Here is a 21,141-nt window from a genome sequence, read left to right as displayed (position 1 = left end):
GAGACCCCAGGGTATGGATTCGATGTATATTGTTAGACAGAATCCAAATTTCGAAATACCAGGACGATTGGCCGCGCCGAATACCTGTGCGATTTTAGATAGGGAGGATACACGTTGTTCTTCATAAAACAAAACTGACACTGTCAATCGTCCTGGGGTTTCGAAATTTGGATTCAGTTACAAAATACATCTAATCCATATCCTGGGGGTCCGATGCACAGAACTTTTGTTTTTATGTGTGGCTGTAGGGTCTATATTGAAGCGAGCTTTCTAATTCAGGTAAGAAAGAAATAATAGGGTGAGAACAATCTTTAAAAATATTATTTTGGCATTTACTTGGTGTATATGAGAAAAGTTTTGCGCAGAGTCAAACTTATCTATATTTACTCTTGTAAATTTTGTTTTCAAAAATTAAAAAAAAAAGGTTTGTAATGGAAACAAAATGGCCAGACGAATGTAGATGCGTACGAATGTGTTTCACGTTATGATAAAATTGTATTCATTCGATTAGAAGTAAAATATTATTTGTTTCTAGCATCTTTCACAGGTACTCATCGCATAAACATCAAGTACGTGTAGTAGGTAGAGAAACATCCGTCCCTCTGGAACAAGCAGCAGGTTGTTAGAGAACATGTCTTGTAGAAGTAACTCTATGTATTAGGACCTTACTGAAAAATCTGCTCCTGGAAGATTAAATCCGCTCACATTCATATAGTAATACATACCTATTATGCATTTTAGGATTGTATACAAGGTTATCCTAAATAACTATTCACGTTACACAACTCTGTGTATTGAGAAGTATAAGATACGAAGGTGGGTGATACATCAAAATATATATACACTCACAAAGTTCCAGCTAAGTGTATATATCTGGTAGGTGTTCAATATGTGCGCTGTTAGTCACACGTCGAAATGGTAATCCAGTTCATTTTCCATACGTTCAATACCATGTTTCTGTCAATGTTTACCACTACAACAGTAATGCTTTCCTTCATCTGTTGCAGTGTTGTTGGCAATGGGAGTGAATATACTGCGTCCTGGACTAAATTGTGATATTATAGTCACTTTTCGAATGGTTTCATGAGCACACTTCATAATTAAAAATTCATTTTAAACGGTTCATGCCCTGTTTCGACATTTTATAAATGTAAACTGGAAAATTAAAATATTATAGAACTTGCCGATAACGCCCCGTAGAAGCGGAACTTTTGAGAACATTGGAGTATATATCTACTTATTTTTAATACGGAACTTATAATATAAACTTTCATCTGTCTAACATCTAACTACTCCAAAATTTATTTTAATTGGGTCCGCCGTTTTTCCCGTCTCCAAAAACTATAGATTCAATACTAAATCAGTCATTTTGGACATTTTGTTTTTACTCCTTCTCACTGTCCATGTTCATACGGGCTGGACTTAGATTTAAACGGCATTAGAAATGTCACTATTCATCTCAGCGATCCCGAAAACTATAAATTCAATCTTTATATTGGTGTTTACGATTATCTTTACATGTCACTCTCTTCATACCCCTAGGAGGGCTAGGGATTTTATATCCATACTGGAGGCTAAACTTGGACTTAGCATCGAAAGTATCATTATTCATCTCAACGACCCAGAAAGCTATGGATCTGACATTAATATGGGTAATTTTTTAAATTATTTTTACATATTACCCCTTTCTACTGCCATCCTTAGAGGTTACTAGAGGTCTCTTACTCCCACAATATTCTTTTAGATTGTGAGGATTTAGATGCTGAAAAATACATACATACATACAGCATATAGATACACACACATACAAAAAAACACATATCCATATACGTTTCGAAGTAAATATATGAAATCTACATTTCTCTAAAAACTGACGCGGTACCAACTGCTTTACGTTGCAAAATGAGCTCGGTAACCAAATAGATAAAAAAAAGTATTTTGATAGTTAAAAAATCAAGTATATTATGATGACTATCTATACTGTTCCTCTTACGCATGAAGTTAAGAAAAAGAAAGAAACATATGCTTACATATTTTCATTTTTATTCGTGTATCGGATGAAACACACTTTGGACCGCCATTTGACCATCTGTTTTTGAGGTTAGAACTTGTTTTAAACAAGGGGCCGCGGTGGCTCAGTGGTCATTAGTGATGGGCACTATCGAATACTTTTTCCTATCGAATGATCATTCGATAGTTGTTTTGAACTATCGATAGTTTTTATTCGATAGTCCGATAGTTTTTTCATTCATTCAAATATTGTGTTCCTACGCGCTTCTCTGCTACCTAAACGTTCATTCGATAGTCTGACTGACAAGTCTACACTGGACTAGACTCCCTGGAGTCTCTAGAGAGAGGTCCGCAGATTAACAAGGCGGATGAGGAGGGAAGAGAGTCGTTTACAAGTAGAAGCAGAAGCGGGATACCGCCTCGCTCGAGTGAAAGGTCAGCGGCAAAAGAAATTCGTTTCTCCGTTGCAATGTATGACAGATTTTTCCCTCAGCTACTATTCAACCCAGTATCTTGGTTCTTTAATCAGTTTATGATGCTCATACTATTATATCAAACACATTATTGATAACTGTAAAAGTGGGACAAAAATACATTTTGAGAATGCAAAGATTGCTTGACGATTGTTAGTATGTGCACTCTTCGTGACACTTCCTGCCAACCTGGCAACAGAAATAAGGATTGCAATCTCCTTAATTGTTGGGACTGCAACAGCATTTGTATGTAGAGTAGACATATCCCGCTTAAATATATATATATATATATATATATATATATATATATATATATATATATATGTCTTAAACATTGGGGGTGGGGGTAAGATTTTTTTTAGTGGTATTCAAAATATTTACGATATGAAGTTGAAAGACAATGCTATGCAGGATCAGGGGAGCAGAGTTGTCTTCAACATTGGAAGGAAGTCGGACACAAATCGTCACATTTCTCCACAAAAAACACATTTTAAATCGGATTATTGGGGGGGCTGTCCCCTCCAGTTCCAAGATTGGGGGATATGTCCCCATCAACCCCAGGATTTGCGCCAGTGCCTAAGAATACTAATATGATGATGGCACATGCAGTCAGAAAATGTCCTCAAGCCACTGGTATTATATTGCCCTTGCGTAACCACCCTTCCCCTCATTTCATAATACTATGCAAAAAAAAAAATCCGAAGAGCATTAAATTAGATTTCATTTCTACTTTAAATTCCCTAAGAAACCTATTTTAAACATCACTCAGTTAAGAACCTATAAATGCTTTCAGCCCAATTATGAAATTATAATATTGCTAGAAGAAAGAAAGGTTAGTCATTTTCAAAATTTCAGTTACGGTAAGTAAAATCATAAGATTTTCCTCTTCGCAGCATATACTACATATATTTTATCATAGCTGGTGCTTGAAATTGCTCAGATAAGCTGACAGTTGTCCACGTACGGTAAATGAACTCTCCCCTTAGATCGGGATTTCTTTTCGGGATGCAATACACATCGAAATGGAACTTGAAGGGAAAATTGTACCCTCCCCTCTCTCTTCTGGTGACACGATAACGTTGCAAACTGAGCATATGTATGCAGTCACTTCTTTCCTCAATTCTCCATTGCCCGCCATTGGCTGAAATTCATTCGATAGCTTTTAACAGTCTACTATTGGTTGAAATTCATTCGGTAGCGAAAAACTAGTAGTGATATTAAGCCTTTTTCAGGGCCTCATAGCAAGACACTACGACCCCTGAAGTCTTAATATAACTATCAACAGGCTGGAATTCACAGGCTGAAAAACATTCATTCATGTGGCGCGTTCTGCTAGGCTCGGAAGAGGGCGTAATAACACTTCTGGTTTCGCCCTTTTAATATGCAGCAAGGCGACAGGGCCGCCTAACGGTAAACTATCGATAGTCTGGTCTGGAGAGCGAAAGCAGTCTGTCAGATAGTTAAAGCTCAAGTGCTGGCGTGTTTGCCCCCTACAAAGAAAAAAAAATCATTCGATAGTCTGCCGGGCCTATCGAATACATTCGATAGTACAAAAATATCGAATAATTCGATAGTATTCATTCGATAGTGCCCATCACTAGTGGTCATACGAGTGCGAAACGTCGGCGAGAGCGGACGTGGGGAAGAGTTCTCGGAAGACTGTTCTTACTGTGTTGCATACGAGTGTTAGTGAGACGTACTGTTATTAATAATTTTCTGAGCTTATTGCTCCTGTGTATTGCAGGTACGTGGTTTATTCTGTTGACCTGTAAAAGTGAAGTAAAATGAATCGTGGAAATACGATTCAATTTCTATTTGAAAATGGCGCACAGAAACCTAGTGCTTTTGAGTTGCATGATTGGATTTTTGAAACTTCTCATTTGAAAGAAGACGAAATAGCTGCTATTCAAATTCCGACCACCCAGCGTTGTGTTTATTTAAAATTAGTGCGGAAAACTCGAATGGAGCAGATTCTTCGCGACGCTAAAGGTGAACTCACTTTCCAATATAATAATGGAGCCGTTGCTAAAGTATTGGTAAATGATGCTACTTTAGAAGTGAAAGTGTTACGCATATTTAATTTGCTCCCGGAGACTTCGATTCATTGTATTCAGACGACTTTAAGTGCCTATGGTAATGTGTTAAGTGTTACACCTGATGCATGGTCTAGACAATATCGATATACTGTAAATAATGGCATTTATCTTGCCCGTGTCCAGCTTAAACGAAACATTCCCTCATTTGTGATGTTTTAAAAATATCAAGGACATATTATTTATGAAGGCCAGCCAAAAACTTGCCAACGATGTCATTCAGAATTACATGAACGCTCTAATTGTCCTTTAAATACTCGCCCTACAGTGTTGCCTATACCCCCTACTTTTCCCCGTCAAGTGCCTGTACCTACCCCCTCTGCCATCCAATCTAGTACTACGGACAGTAAATTACATGTAACGAAGGAAGAAATTCAATTCAGTTCTAATGATGTTCGACCTGTAGCTCCAAGCGAAGGTGTTGAGAACCAAACACAGGCAGAAACAGCTGACGTAACACCAGAGGAAGTAGCTGGTGTTTCTCCCGTGGAACTCGCTCAGACCGAGGTAACTGAAGGTCAATTCACTTCAATAACAACAACAACGGGGAGTGTCGATAGAAAGCAAACAGAGGCTTCTTGTGTGATTCAAACTCTGACCTTCTCAAGGACGATGACATCGATAGTAATGATGATTTTCCGTTACTACGATCTAGCCAACGCAAAATTAAACGTTCGAAATTAGAGAATAAAAGACATGATAATGCATCGCCAAAAAGACGGACACGTCAACAAATTGCGCTTCATCTGCAAAATAATAGTACTGCCTCACAAAAGAAATTAAATACGGGTGATAATCAGGCAAGCAATATGGACTGTTCTGAAACGGCGTCTGTAAATACCTGAATACTTCGTTTTCCTTTAGTTGTTTACATTTAACAGGAAATGAGTGTTAAGGTTACCTTGTGTTTACTTTGTTTACTAAGTTTACTGTGTTTACTTATGTCATTATTGAGTTGTGTTACTGTTAATGTTAATGGCATGAGTTCGGAAACGAAACGTTAACTGTTTAAACAGTTTATATTTGACCACGATCCCGGAATTGTTTTTTTGCAAGAGGTAGTTGAAGATAATTTCGCTTATCTCTCTGGTTATAAATCTTATGTAAATTTGGGAGTGAACCGGAGAGGTACTGCAATTTTGATCAAGCATGAATTTGAGATTTCTCAGTTGCGCATGACACCAGATGGCCGTGCTATTGGTTTTCTTTGGAACAAAATATTATTTCTTAATATATATTCTCCTAGTGGGCATACTAAAATAAATGAACGTAAGATATTTTTTAATGAAACGTTAGTATATATGTTTAATCTGACATATGATCATGTAATTTTGGGGGGAGACTATAATTGTATTATTCGACCTGGAAAAGATGCCACAGGAGACACTAGTTATAGTCCTGAATTACGATATTTCGTCGATGGACTTAGGTTACAGGATGTTGCTATTTTTAAAAAGAAAGATCATTTGTACACGTATGTCCGTAGTAATAGTACTAAGAGTAGAATAGACAGATTTTATTTTAGTGATAGATTGTGTACACCACAAGTGATGTATGATGTGCGTGGTAATTCTTTCTCCGATCATTTTGCAGTACAAATATGGATCCCTTATGATGTACCACGAAAGTTAATGGGTAAATCTTATTGGAAATTAAACTCTCCTTTGTTAGATTTACCTGAAGTTAAAGAAAACTTTCGAAACTGTTGGATTAAATGGTGTGAACGTAAGCCCCACTTCAACTCTATTCTCAATTGGTGGGAGAAAATGGTTAAACCCAATATCAAAACCTTCTTTATGCGCATCGCACAAGACCAGGCTATACAGACTACACATACTTTGCAATTTTATCACAAATGTCTCCAAGAATTGAGTCACAGGAATGATCTTCCAGATCAATATCAAAGATTGCAATTTTTTAAAGCAAAAATTTTACATTTGCAACGCAAAAACGCAAGGATTTAAGGCAAGAACATGTGATCCTCTGACGATTCCACACGAAAGGTTATCCAAGTACCAACATATAAAAGAAACTCGCCGACGAGAACGTCTCAGTATTCCTTCTCTTCATACAGGGGATGCGAATGTTCTTCAGAAGCAACCTGATATAGCGGCTTATATTCTCTCCGAATACCAAAATAAATTTAATGACATACCTGATCCTACTCAGTCTGATCCGCCATTTCCTCTGCCGCAAGTGAATTTTCCTACCTCTGAAACACACCTCTTGACCCAACCATATACAATGAACGAAATCCACCAAGTAGTTAAATCTTCTAGTACATTGAGTAGTCCAGGAGTTGACGGAATTCCGTATACTTTCTATCAATGTTATTGGGATATTATTGCCTCGGACTTTCTTGAAGTCGATCATTATATTCTAGAGACGGGTCAGGTGTCTACCACATTTGCTACGGGGTCATTGTTTTAATACCGAAGAAAGATAAACTCCAGGTCTTGAGTGATTACCGCCCTATTACATTACTCAACTGTGATTATAAAATTATTGCAAAATGTCTTGCTCGTAGATTGCAACCTTTCATGCCTGATCTATTGCATGACGCCCAAAGTGGCTTTAGTATTGGTAACAAAATGTTAGATGTTCTAATGGACTTCCGCGACACAGTTGCTTGGTTTGATACCACTGGTACTATGGGTGGTTTACTGAGTTTAGACCCCTGTCAAGCTTTTGATAATGTGAGACATTCCTATTTATTTCATGTTATGCAACATATAGGGTTACCTCATAAAGGAGGTGGGCTGATAAGGGCCATTTTTCGCCCATCAGGCCCGAGATGTGAAATGCATGGTTTTCAATAGTATACCTCATAAAAATAAGAAAACAAATATATTTTAACGGAAAGCGCTATAAGTGAGAGGTAAAAAAAATAAATAAAGAGGTAAGTCGTGTGTTAATGAAGGAACGTAAACACTAATGTCATGAGTTGTAATCCGAGAAAGCAATAGTAAATAGAACACTAACGGCAAGAATAAGAAGAATGAAGTCTACTACGACTATGAGATCAATATATTACATCGGAAATAATCAAGCATAGATAATAATCAGACAGCTGGAGACACTTGTAGCTAGTTTGCAGATTAGGCATCGTGCTTGCTGTCGTCATCCGAATCGCCACTGGACCATCCTGCAGGCGCCATCTTGTAGTGTATGAGTATATTCTAGACTTGGTTTCTTAACTGCGGTGGTATTGTGGCGCCAGTAAGCCAGAAACCATAGTACGGAAGCAACATGCGCACATCTGACGAGCCGTGCGCCTACTTTACATTGACAGTACCACTGTATGTGTGCGATGTTGTTTTGCTCTGTTTTGATCCAAATATTATAGGTTTTAAATCTTATGTGTCGTGATCGTAACTGAACTCGGAGAACAGAAGCATCGTCATGATGTACCTCGTATGTACAGAGAGTACATTCCTTCGTCACTTAAGTGCTCGTGAGTGTAAGATTGGCTATATATATATATATATATATATATATATATATATATATATATATGGGGATGGGGGTGTTTGTGGGTATGGGTATGTATTAACTTGGATCGGACACATCAGGTAGTTATTGTTGGTCGTTGTTTTGTTGTTTTTCATCTTTCCCTTAGTATTGCAATATAGCGTATCAATGAATTCCCATAGGTACTTCATTGACGCGTGGTATGTATGATTCTTCGATATATATATATATATATATATATATATATATATATATATATATATATATATATATATATATATTGCAGAAATTCATGCCATTCTGCGACTGGTTTTCCTGCTCGCACTTTTACTCATACCACTTTCAGAAATGACACGCTTTCTCAATACTCCATAACATGCTGTCTCTAGTTTTGCTGCCCTACACACACATCCGCGCAAACAATACATTTTCTTCATATATTTTATTGACATGCTGAGCATGTATTTTCAGTCACAATCGGTAAATAACATCAGAGCTGAAGTCTCCAGTTGAACTCGTACATTACAGCGTATAAACGGTAGTCATCGCTCTATACTCTCGCGCAATACATTTTGTTCTCTAATAGGTAGAAGGACACACTGAACCAAAATCAATTAGTACTCATATCAAAGGTTACACAGCGTTATATTATGACGAGTCAGATTTATTTTGGTTCATCGACTCCTTCTTCCTAAAAGCCTCCATCAAAGACAGCAAACATTACCAAAATGTGGCAAAACGCTGAAACGAACTCTTTTTGGGCACTCATTTCTATGACTTACTATTTTCTTTATCACGTATCTATTATGTTTACATATGCAACATATCTTCTAGTATACAAATACATTGCAAACTTGTCGGAATCGGACACTTCATTTTTCAGTTGTCTGATGGGCGAAAAATGGCCCTTATCCGCCCACCTCCTTCAATCAACAAGCCCAAACCCTGTTTTTACATGAAACTTCTAGACTCCAAGTCAATGGTTTCTTGACACCAGCATTCCCAATTCGTAAGTCCATACGCCAAGGAGACCCCTTGTCGTCGGTGTTGTTTAGTATATATCTCCTGCCTCTTATTACGGAATTTGATCGTCAGCTTACTGGAATTACAATAAACGGCACTAAACTTGCATTGCGATCTTATGCAGATGACATTAGTGTCATTATCCATTCAAAAGAGGATTATCAACAAGTTATGCAGGTTATGGCTCATTTTAGAACATCTGCTGGAGCTAGTCTAAATATGCATAAATGTAAATTTTTACAGTTTGGTGTTACAACTCCGACTTATCTGCCGACTACTATATCTGTTGTGTCGCAAGTCACTATATTAGGTATAGTCTACCAGCCAAATGTTTCGTCAATGATTATTTCTAATTGGAAGAGAGTGGTCACTAATATAAAGTTACTTTGTCAGGTTATTCGTTTTCGACCATTTAATTTGGAACAACGAATCTGGATTTGTCATAGCTATATTTATGCAAAATTATGGCATGTTGCCCAAATTTTGCCTGCTCCGAAGGATAGTCTCCGTCAAATTCAATCTTTGAGTCTTTGGTATATTTGGCAAGGGCAAATCTTTCGTGTGCCTTATTCAATATTGTGTAAAAGGAAGGAGAGTGGAGGTCTTAATTTGATCAATATCCGTTTAAAGTGTTATGTTCTGTATTTCACAAAATGGTATTGTAAACTGTATCAGGAATCTACTTCCTTCACTAAAGAGTGGGCCTTATTCTGGTATGAAAGAGTCGGTATACTTGCACCGTTAAATATAATTAACTTACTCCCATTCTGTCTCTTATTTAAAAGAACTCTTATTGGAGGGCAGTTATTTACAACGAGATCCGACTCTTTCTTTACGAGAGCTTGCAAAAAACTTGTACAATACAAGGTTACTTTCTGACAATACCACAGTCTCTCGTGTTGAAAGAATAAGTCCCGCCTCTTGCTGGACGCAAATTTGGAAAAATATAAATAGTCCTGTCATACCACAATATATACGCATTGAGTGGTATAAAGTCGTACATGATCTTCTTGTTACACCTGCTCGGTTAGTACGCATTAACTTACTTGCAAACAACGTATGTCACTCTTGTGGACAGGAAGATGATTCTCAACATCGTCTCACGACGTGTTCTAAGGTTTTACCAATATGGCATTTATTACGGGCGATGTTAGGTTATATATGCCACTGTGGAATTCAAGCATTCCCAGATTCTTTATTACGCCTTCCTGATTTTTGCTATATGCCGCAGCCTAAACAAAATTCGATGCTCTGGTTGTGTGTTTATACGGTGTACTATCTGGTTACTCATGTTGATCATTCAGAATACCAATACAAATTGTTTACGTACGGTGCTCATGTCAAATGTCAAAATGTTCCTTCTTAATATTGATTTTTTGCTAATTATTTGAAGTTTTTGTTTCCCCCTCATAAATTGGGGCGGTTTTTTGATCAGTAGTTATGTTGTATAATTTGTAGTTTTTGTTAAATTGCACAAATGTATTGTTAAGCTGTCAATAAATCAAGTTTTAAAAAAAGTTGGTTAGAGCGTCGTGCTAATAACGCGAAGGTCGTGGGCTCGATCCCCTCACTGGCCATAATAATTTTGAAGTGATAGATGTATTACAATATGTCTGAAAGAGTATTTAGGAATATAATTTGTAATATAAGCTGAATTAGTTAGTGAAGAAGTAAAACATTGAACTTTTCCTGTAAATGTGCTGTAGTGAAGAAATAAAAAAATGTATTTTTTTCTGTGAATTTGTGACAATAAATAAATGTGCTGTATTACAAAAAAAAGTGGTAGAGCGTTCACCTCTGGTGCTTGGGGTCCCGGGTTCGATCCCAGCCCCCGCCAAGTGAACTTTGTGGTGGACAAACACCGTGTGCGTGGGTTTTCTCGGGGTTCTCCCATTTCCTCCCACTTTCTTCATTCCACCATTTCATTCATTACTCATCATCACCGTCTCCTTTAGCCTAACCGGCATAACCGTGGGACGTAAAACTCACAGATTTTTGTTTTAAACAAATAAGAAACAATAAGGAAAAAATTAGGCTAATTTATTAAGTTTCGCAACCTTGCTTTCTTAATTACTAACTCTCACTATTTTGCAAAGTTTGACGAAGGCAAGTGCTGCGTTTGAGATAACAAGTTAATATTTATTAAGGTTTAATCTTTAAGCTAACTGTTCTGACGAAACAGATAACAGGGATTCTACAAAAACAAAACTGAGAGATTTTGATACCAACTTGATTACAATTGTCCTGAGAACATAATGATTGTTCTCTCACGTCATTTCAATATTGATGAGCAACGTTGAAAATACCCAGAAACACTATTTCAGCCTTACCGTCAATGACCTTTTTTTCCCCCCCTCAGCATGCTTTGCCTATCCCGATACGGAAAAGAGGGCATGTCACGAATACATAAAGAAACACGAATCTTTTCATGTTTAGCTCTCTTTGAGTTTCAAAGGAGAGTAACTTATAATAACGTGGGAACTAAGTTATATGTAAAATTCAAACGATCATTTAATTTAGAATAAATGTTCGAACTTTCGCACACATTATTCCATGTCTATGGAAGATATTAAAATGAAACATGAACATCTATTTACAAGATGAACGACTAAAGTATTCACATCCATTTTGTTATGACCTTCTATATACGATATTCTAATTTTATTGGATGACATTTATACATGATTGATTCCATGTTTCTAAGATTACTATGCCTACCTTTTATACTCATAATTCCATGTATGATTCTCGGATGAGGCATATTTTTTTTTTCTAATATTTCCAGAGTTGAATCGATTGGCAGTACGATGAGCTTAAGTAGTAGTGTTCTAAAAATCGAGGTTGAAGCCAATTATCCAATTAACAAGCTCTCTTACCGGTCATGGACTTAAATAATCTATGTAATACATATTATGAAATGACATACAATGACATTTCTAGTTTTGCGTGCCACGATTATGCCTTTTATGTTAAAAATTTCGGGTGATTAATGAAAGTTAATTATTATTAAAAATTGGTGGAATGAGAATGTGGGAGGAAATGGAGAAAACCAACGGACACGATGCTGTTCAACAACCCAGGGGATGCTCATGGGGACGAACTTGCATTTAAATGACATCAGAAGTGTCACTAATTATTTCAGCGATTCCGAAAACTATGAATTCGACACTAATATCCATCATTTTTATACGCAATATAGAAAATACGTGAACTTTGTAACTTATACTATAGTTTTCCATTCACAATTTTGTGTTGAACTTAATTGTTAGAAATTTTATCGCTTGTAGTTAATGTTAACAAATCTATCTATGTTCAAATTGTAATATGGGGGCGCGGTTTCTCAGTGGTAGAGCGTTCACCTCTGGTGCTTGGGGTCCCGGATTCGATCCCAGCCCCCGCCAAGTGAACCTTGTGGTGGACAAACGCCGTGCTCGTGGGTTTTCTCGGGGTTCTCCCGTTTCCTCCCACTTTCTTCATTCCACCATTTCACTTATCTCTCATTATCACCGTCTCCTTTAGCCTAACCGGCATAACCGTGGAACGTAAAACTTAAAGATTACATTTTCATTTTCAAATTTTTATAATTATAAGTTTTAGAAATAATAGCATAATGAGTTTACTTTATTACCAAATTGTAGTGGCTCATTATAACAGAAATTAGAAGTGTTTAAAAGTGCAAGAGCACAACAATATCCATATTTAAGGGGTGAATATTTTAATGCACTCATCTGGCCAAATCTGTAGATTTTTAAAAATCGAAATACTCATTTAAGTAGCTTATGAAGTTCAAACTTGTCTTAGACATGAAGAAAATACAGTAAATATAAGTATTGTCGAAGAAAAAGTAAAAATAAACTGAAAACAAGATGTTAGTTTTGCTAAAGAAAGCAGAAAGAGAGCTAAATCAGAAGAAGCAACTTGTTAATTAAAACTAGGAAACAATCGATAACGTAGGAACCAATTTAAGCTACTACATTCAAGGACATTCATTGTTAACATACATTCAAGGACAAACTGACTTTTGAATAATACTTCCTTGCTGCAACAGAGGCTACAACCATGGATTTGAATGGTAAAGACATCTTTGTAGCTAAGACAAGAGGAACAAAAATTGCTAATCCGCTCCTGATTCAAGTAACAAACTACATGTGTAGAGTAGTGGTATTAAAATGCGAGTAATGGATTCTTTGAAAATTCATTATTAAAATTTTGGAAGAAAATTGGTTATTCAAATAATTGTTCCAATTGTTCAATTAAAGAATAATTGTTCAAATAAAGAATAATTGTTCAAATAAAGTATAATTATTCAAATAAACTATAATTCTTGAAATAAAGAATAATTGTTCAAATAAAGTATAATTTTTCAAATAAAGAATAATTCTTCAAATAAAGTACAATTGTTCAATTAAAGAATAATTGTTCGAATAAAGAATAATTGTTCAAATAAAGAAGAATTGTTTAAATAAAGCAGAAATGTTCAAATAAAGAATAATTTGTTCAAATAAAGAATAATTCTTCAAATAAAGAATAATTGTTCAAATATTGAAAATACGAATATGAATTCTGATAATTGAATAGCAGGAGGAAAAATTATTCGAATAATGTTAGCAGCACTAGTACAGAGAACATCTTTTAACCACTGGCGTCTCTAGCATATGAAATTTGGGGGGGACATCAAAGGAAGTGATTTAAATGCTAGTACCCCAGCAGAATTTTAGATTATGTCACGTCAATGTTTATTTATTTATTTAACATATGTTAGTGATAGACTGAACAAAATTAAGTTATCTCGCAGCTATTCAATAATATATTGAACAATAAAATTAAAAAAAAAAAAAAATTCAACACGAAAAAGCAAATTCACATATACAATGACGTAAGGAATACAAAATCATCTTAATGTACTTTAGTTACCTATTTTTTAATGGTAGTTGGACCAAAGATCGTCGTGCGAAGGTCACTACTAGCAATAAATCGGTCTGCTAACTCGTTTAGGCTAAGAAGGTGCAGTAAATAATGATGTGGGGACAGATGATAACATAATTCAATCTCTCCTATGTCATTGTGCTTCTAGTCTTCGAATGGAGCTAAAGCTCCATTCAGCTTCACATGAAGAAACTGGCAGCACAATCAAAATATACAATAAGTTTTCAGCGTTTTTAAACATAGCTCGAACTTCTGGTTCCATTTCTTGTAGTACTTTGCAAGCATGACTGACACAAGACACCAGTCTTCTGCAGAAACATGTTCATCTCAAGAGAAAATGATGCTACATCTATTTCCGGATAATTTTCCAGTATGTCAACCACACCTGATAACAGTGTATCTTCTAGTTGTCGAAGACGCAGGAAATCCGATTGAGTAAATCTTGGTTCTAGGCCTTTCACAGTTTTCTCGGGGTTCTCCCGTTTCCTCCCACTTTCTTCATTCCACCATTTCATTCATTTCTCATAATCACCGTCTCCTTTAGCCTAACCGGCATAACCGTGAACGTAAAACTCAGATATTTCATTTCATTTCTAGGCCTTTCACAGCTGCATTAATGATGATATAATATTTTTTTCCTATAATACATATTGATCGGCATACGCATCTACTGGCCCTGTGTACTTCCTTGGTACTCTCTTCATTCTTGACAATGAAAAAGGGTTCAAATTATATTTTTCTACTTTCTCATTAGCTTCTTGCATTATTTTGTCAAAACATTCTTCGTTGTGTAGGTTCTGAATATTTCCTGAAACAATTTCAACACCTTTAATCAAGCCTGTTACAGTTTGTTTCCGACTTTGGAATGACTTATTCAGAAGTTCCAGCGTGCCAATTATTTTCTGTCCAAGTAATAGACTCAACAGCGTTATGCCAGTTTCGAAATGGGCTAGAAGACCTGGAACTCTTATAAGCTGTTTGTTGGGTTCAGAAATATGATGCAGAGTTTCTAGTATCTTATTTATCTAGAACATCATATCTATCTAGAAATTCTCGGATCTGGTACCCCTGTATAACCATCTTGAAGGACAAAGTGGTTTTATTCTAGTGACACTGCCCATTGGACCTTCAGATTAAATTCAAGTACAGCAACAAAATTTCCTCGTGCTATAACTGATTGAGAAAACAAGACATCTAACTCATGAGCTCATTGCATTGCATTCATGAGCTTCCAAATATTACTCTGAAGGACTATTACACGACTAATGAAGGAGGATAAAAATATTAGGCCTACATTAACATAATGTTATAACCCAATGATTCTTAACCTTCTTTTAGTTACGGTCCCCTTTGAGACTATGATTGGAGCTTTGAACCTCCTTCCAAGAAATATTGACTTAAATACTATATAAGTTTTCGTATACTATTTTACAGAAACATGATCGTGTCATACATAATAAATTACTACTCTGCCATCTAATACTAATAATATTCAACCAATACTGTAACCTAGAGTAACTTATGTATTATCTTCGATTCAGTTTGTTACCTTTCATCTTATCTTCACGGACCCCCTGAGACATATCAAGAAGTCCGTTATAATCGTTTCACAGTCTGAATATTATATCCCAAATAAATATTATTATTTATATGTTATTCTGTCATTAGTAAATAAATTCAATTAGAATAAAATATTGAACATTTCGTACTTCAAAATATTGGGGGGACGCGTCCCCCTCGTCCCCCCGCGAGAGACGCCCGTGGTTTTAGCAATAGTGTCCGAGTGCAGCTTCATCAAATTTTTTGCTCCTCCTTCCTCACTCCCCCAACGGACAAAATTTCTGTAAGAAAGCCTTCTACTAGCTATTTTAGATTTCATATTTTGTATGTTTAATGAAAAGTAAGGAAAACAACATTTTAAAAAATGTAACATTAAATAAACAGTGTATTTTTACATCTACTGCTTTGCAGGTGTCACCTAATAATGAGGTTTGTATGTTGTTCAATTTGTGACGTAAAAAAAAAAAAAAAAAAAAAAAAAGGTACGTGATATACTGCAGGACTGCAGGCTTTCTCTTAAATTCCAAACATGCTTATAACACGTTTAGCTTGATGAATGATGTTGAAACTTACCGGCAGATGTCCCGATCTCAAGGTCAACCACGAAGTGATAGCAGCATAATACAAATTGTGAACACGGACTCGCTATACAGTTCCAATATACAGAACAAAATATAAACTCTCCTGACCGTCTGAGACATTATGTATTAAACAATAAATTCTCACTTGTTAAGCGTCCAGTTAGGTCCTTATTTTCCTTATTTTGTTATGATTTAAAGTTTAATTTTGCGTCATAAACTTACAGATAGACTAAATTGTAATGACAAGATTTTGCAGTCACACGCATAGGCCTATTCATAGGCGCAGTATGAACAGGATTCACAGTCAATTCCGTATGTAGCATGTCCGTGTATAAGCGATGCTTGAATTCAAAGGGGAAGATGAGCAAGGGCGCCGATCCTGGGGAGGCCGAGGGGGCCAAAGCTCATGTGGGCCCCCTATTGTACTTCTGAATATACAATATTTGGCATAATTTGACTGCAATTTGTCTTAAAATCTTCATATGTATATATACCTTCTGCATCTGAATGCCCTTCCCAATTTACAGAGAAATCGGCGCCTTTGAAGATGAGGCACGGTGGCTCAGTGGTAGAGCTCTTTATCGAAAGCGAAGGCTCCTTGGTTCTATCCTAAACCATGTGAAGTTGTACTGGACATCGTATCTACATTTCTTTTGGAGGAACAGATTCTTCTTACTCCTTGTTGTAGGGGGGGGGTTGGTGGCTCAGTGGTAGAGCGCTTCCCTCTGGTGCGTGAGGTCCCTGGTTCAATCCTCGACCAAATAAGTTTGTGGTGGACAACATCGTGTCCGTGGGTTTGCTGGGCGTACTCTCATTTCCTCCTCCATTCTTATTCCACAAATTCTTCCATCATCATTCATTTGCTTTAATCATCGTCTCCCTTATTCTAAAGGGCATAGTCGTGGGACGTTAGACTGAAAGATTTAATCTTTTTTACTCCTTGTTATATTCATTCTATTTTTAATTTTTTATGATAGTTCAACTGCATCCAGTGATGATTTTGGAGGTGTAGTTGGGGAAAATGCCTCCGGAGGTACGGAATATTTCCCTGAGATGAATTGCCCAATCTCAATGTGGATTACCAGAATTTTCTACTTGTTATATCTAGTGTATTGAAATGACACCTCATCCTAGGAAAATGTCTGAAATCATCACCAGTTGCTTTTATTAGGATCATGGAAGTGGGTATTATAAGAAGTTAGTACGTAACGAAGGTAAAGTTTTGATTTTTGTATTTTGCAATAGATAGAGCGATTATCTTGGTTGAGTTCGTTAATAGAGACAATCCGTTAACATCTTAACGGTTAACGATAACTCACTCCGTCCGTTATTCCACACGAAAACTCTAGAACGATTTTTTTTTTTTTTTTTTTTTTTTTGCAGCTAGATAAGCTAGAGCGATTACCCCGGCCGAATTCGTTAATATAGAGTATCCGTTAACACCTGGTCACTGGCTACACATATCCCAGCTCTACCCTTACTACTGAAACAAAAGTATATAATTGTAGAATGCAAGAAGTTACACAAAACGTCGTAAGATGGCAGCAAACATCCCACAGCGATTAATATCTAGCGGTCTGAATGGGAACTGCGTAACCCTCTTTTCTGTCTTGAACAAAGTTTAGAGTTTTATTATTTGTCCGCTTTAGCCTACTATACAGAGTCGTTGTATGCTAACTTCTTTTTCCTTCATTACTAAGTGAAAGAATGAAAAAAAAAAAACTTATATTCCTATAATTTTGCCTAAGCACATTAATGAGCACTAGGGTGTTACCACCGGGTCCGGATCCTCCCAAAACATTTTCTAACTCAACATGCATTTGTACACGTCCTTAATAAAACTATACTTGTTTAACAGGGGAATGATTGATGTAGTATGAATATTTGATCTTACACTTTGTATTCTTTCTCTTGTAAAAAAAACAATGCAGTTCTGTTATTATTCTTTTCTTAAAATGTAAGTGGAAGTATTTTAAATTTCTTTTCGGGTACAGAATAATACCCGTTCAATACTATATAGACATGGTGGCTTGTAGTATTGGACAACCCCTAACAAAAATTTCTGGGTGCGCACGTGATGAGCAACATATGGAAAACAGTTAATGAGCTTCCAACCTCTCCCTTACACACAAGCACTGACTTAACATAGTGTGCTTGGACACTGCAATTATCTGCACAACTTGAGGTTCAAGTTTGTCAAGAGTGAAATAATTAATTTATTCTTCTCCAATTTTAAAAGTATACTGCATAATAATTTTCGTTTTTAAAAAATACCACCCATTTTGATACAATATGGCAGATAGTTTATTTGGGGCTTCTCAATAATCCCCTCCCTGATTTTAGAAAAATAAATTTCCAAATAACGTTTTAAAACAATGTTCAATTTTGACACAATATGGTGTAGCATATAAGATATGATTCTGGAAGCCGTTATACAACTCACAGTACTCGAAGTTAGTCAAATAAAATGCCAACTTATTGGTATGGAATAAGCAGTGGCGGCTAATGTTAGTATTGCAGCGTTGCGCAACGACCAAAGTATTTCAAAAAAAAAAAAATATTATTATTAATAGTAGTAAAGAACAGAAAAATACTTTTTAATACTTGCATATATACACTTTAAATAGCATTTTTTTTTTTTACTTCTGCAACTGTCCGTTCCGTTAATCCGTTTTAAAAAACGAAAAATAATCCGTCACAGAGTCTCTAATTTAAATTGTGTTGCAGCGAGCATACAACGACCAGATTCCTTCAGCGCGGTAATTGGAGCAAATGTTAAGTCTCCTTTCCCCAATCTCAGAAGTTAAAGGGACTGGTCGTTGCAGTGCTTCTGCAACACAGCACGGTTTCCAGTGAACGAGAAGGTTTTTCACGCTAAATAAGATTTCTGATTTTTCTTTCATTCGCAATTAACAAACGGAATTTGTTTTTTATGCATTCATATTTTTAAATTACGTGACCATACTGAAGCAAATCAATATAATGACAATTAAAAAAAAAAGTGATTGCAGAATTACAAAATAAGAAAGAAAATATCTAGTAGAGGAGAAAACAAATGAAAGTAGACCAGCATTTACAAGTTAATTCTTAGCTTATATTGATAATGAAGCCTTCTTCTACAGTAATTTGTGAACCAAATATGAATAAGTCAGTATGTAGAATCGCTCCCCCCTCTGTGAATAATATTTTAGTATAAACATATTTCTTTTATAAAATAAGTATATTTTATACTCTTGATAATTTCCACATAAAACTGTATGATGGGGAACGCCACATTGAATTTGGGACTAGTAAGCAATGCTCATGGGCGAAGCCACGAGGGGGGTCTACCGGGTCCGGACCTCCCAAAAATTTCGAAACTTGACTAACATTTGTAGATTTTCTTAACGAACTATACTTAACGAACTACAGAGAAACGACTGATGTAGACTAAATATTTTATTTTACACCTCATCATGTACTTTTCTTTTCTTATAAAAATAATCGTTCAATCATTTTTTCTAAAAATATAAGTAAGAATTGCTTATCGTCTTTTCGGGTGCATTATAAGACAGGTTCCATATTATGTAGACGTATTGGACCTCCCTCAAATACTTTGGATCCCTCCCAGTTAACATTTCTGGGTGTAGAGCTGGCAGTGCTGTTTGTTTTGATGTTCTTTGATTTTTGGCTTCTGTTACATGCTGATCCTTCATCTGGAGGGTTTCGAACCTAGTGTCACGCCAAAGATGTGTAACTAACCACTTAGCTACGACTGAGCCCTGCTTATGTTTACGTACAGTTTATTTGTTTACGTTATTTCGCAAAGAAAAAAGAGAAAGAAACCATGGTTAAATCCATTTCCAGGCTTAAATCCAACAAATATACATTTTTAGTAACTTTCGGTGCTGAGTTTAGCGACATTTTGTAAATAGGTGTTGGCAACAGTGTTCTGAGATGATGTGATATATTGGGCCCCTCCAAATTTCGTCCAGATCGAGCCAGTGGCTGTAACGTTATTTAAGATTACCTTTTGTTACATATATTTGCCCACAATTCGAATTACTCGACAAGTCAACACGATTCAGTACCTTAATTTTTACACTTAATTGCAGAAACTAACAATTGCATACCTTGGAAATTAGGCTTGTCAAATATATAGAACAACTAACTTTTATTCTCAAAACTCCATGAATAATAATTTTTCTGTTGTCATAGCAACACGAAACAAACAATTCTCTCTAGTTATAGCCACTACCATTACATGAACATCAATCTATCTTAACATATATTCTACATTTTTCTTCTTCTTCTTCATAACATATTGTGCACGTTTAAGCACCGTTGGCCAAAATAGCTACAATTAAAAATGGAAGTAATTTATAGATCAGATATACAATATCGTTGTATAGCTACCGAAAAATGAAGTGCCACATAGGGATGCGCAAGAGACAAGATTTTAGACCGTCTCGTCTCGAAAATGTGCTGTGAAAGTGATGTCTCGAGATTGACTCGAAAAATGTATATTTCTTTATTGGAAGAGCTGTTTCAACTCGAATTTTGTCAGAAAAATTCTGTCTCGACTTGTCTGGTGCGCATCCCTAGTGCCACATACCAGCCGATCGAACCTAACAGTGTCCCTGGCCGAGCCTGGCCACCAAATAGAGTGATATTTATTCCTTAGACCATGGGCTACTTGCCCAGTAAATTTTGTTCAGATTCTAGAGTGAATACATCTGGAGTGAAAGTATAAGCTCCCGTATACTTACGCCGAGAGCTAACAAAAGGCTGCTAATTTCATGATAAAAAGATCAGTAATTTAATCTCCTGACAACTATTCATTTTTTCTTGTTATTTTGCATACAGCTGTTATCTTCAATGATCAAGAAACCCATTAATTTACTTGAAAATTAAATTTTAAAATAATCAGCAACTCATTCTTCCTCATTCTCAGTTAGTAATCTGAGAAGAAACAGACCGTAACAAACATGTGTTCGTTCGCATCGCATGTATGAGTACTCTGAA

This window comes from Thermobia domestica, chromosome 12 (genome assembly GCF_964235325.1).
Source record: "Thermobia domestica chromosome 12, izTheDome1.hap1.1, whole genome shotgun sequence".
Classification (NCBI taxonomy): domain Eukaryota; kingdom Metazoa; phylum Arthropoda; class Insecta; order Zygentoma; family Lepismatidae; genus Thermobia; species Thermobia domestica.
Note: the sequence above shows the minus strand (reverse complement) of the source record.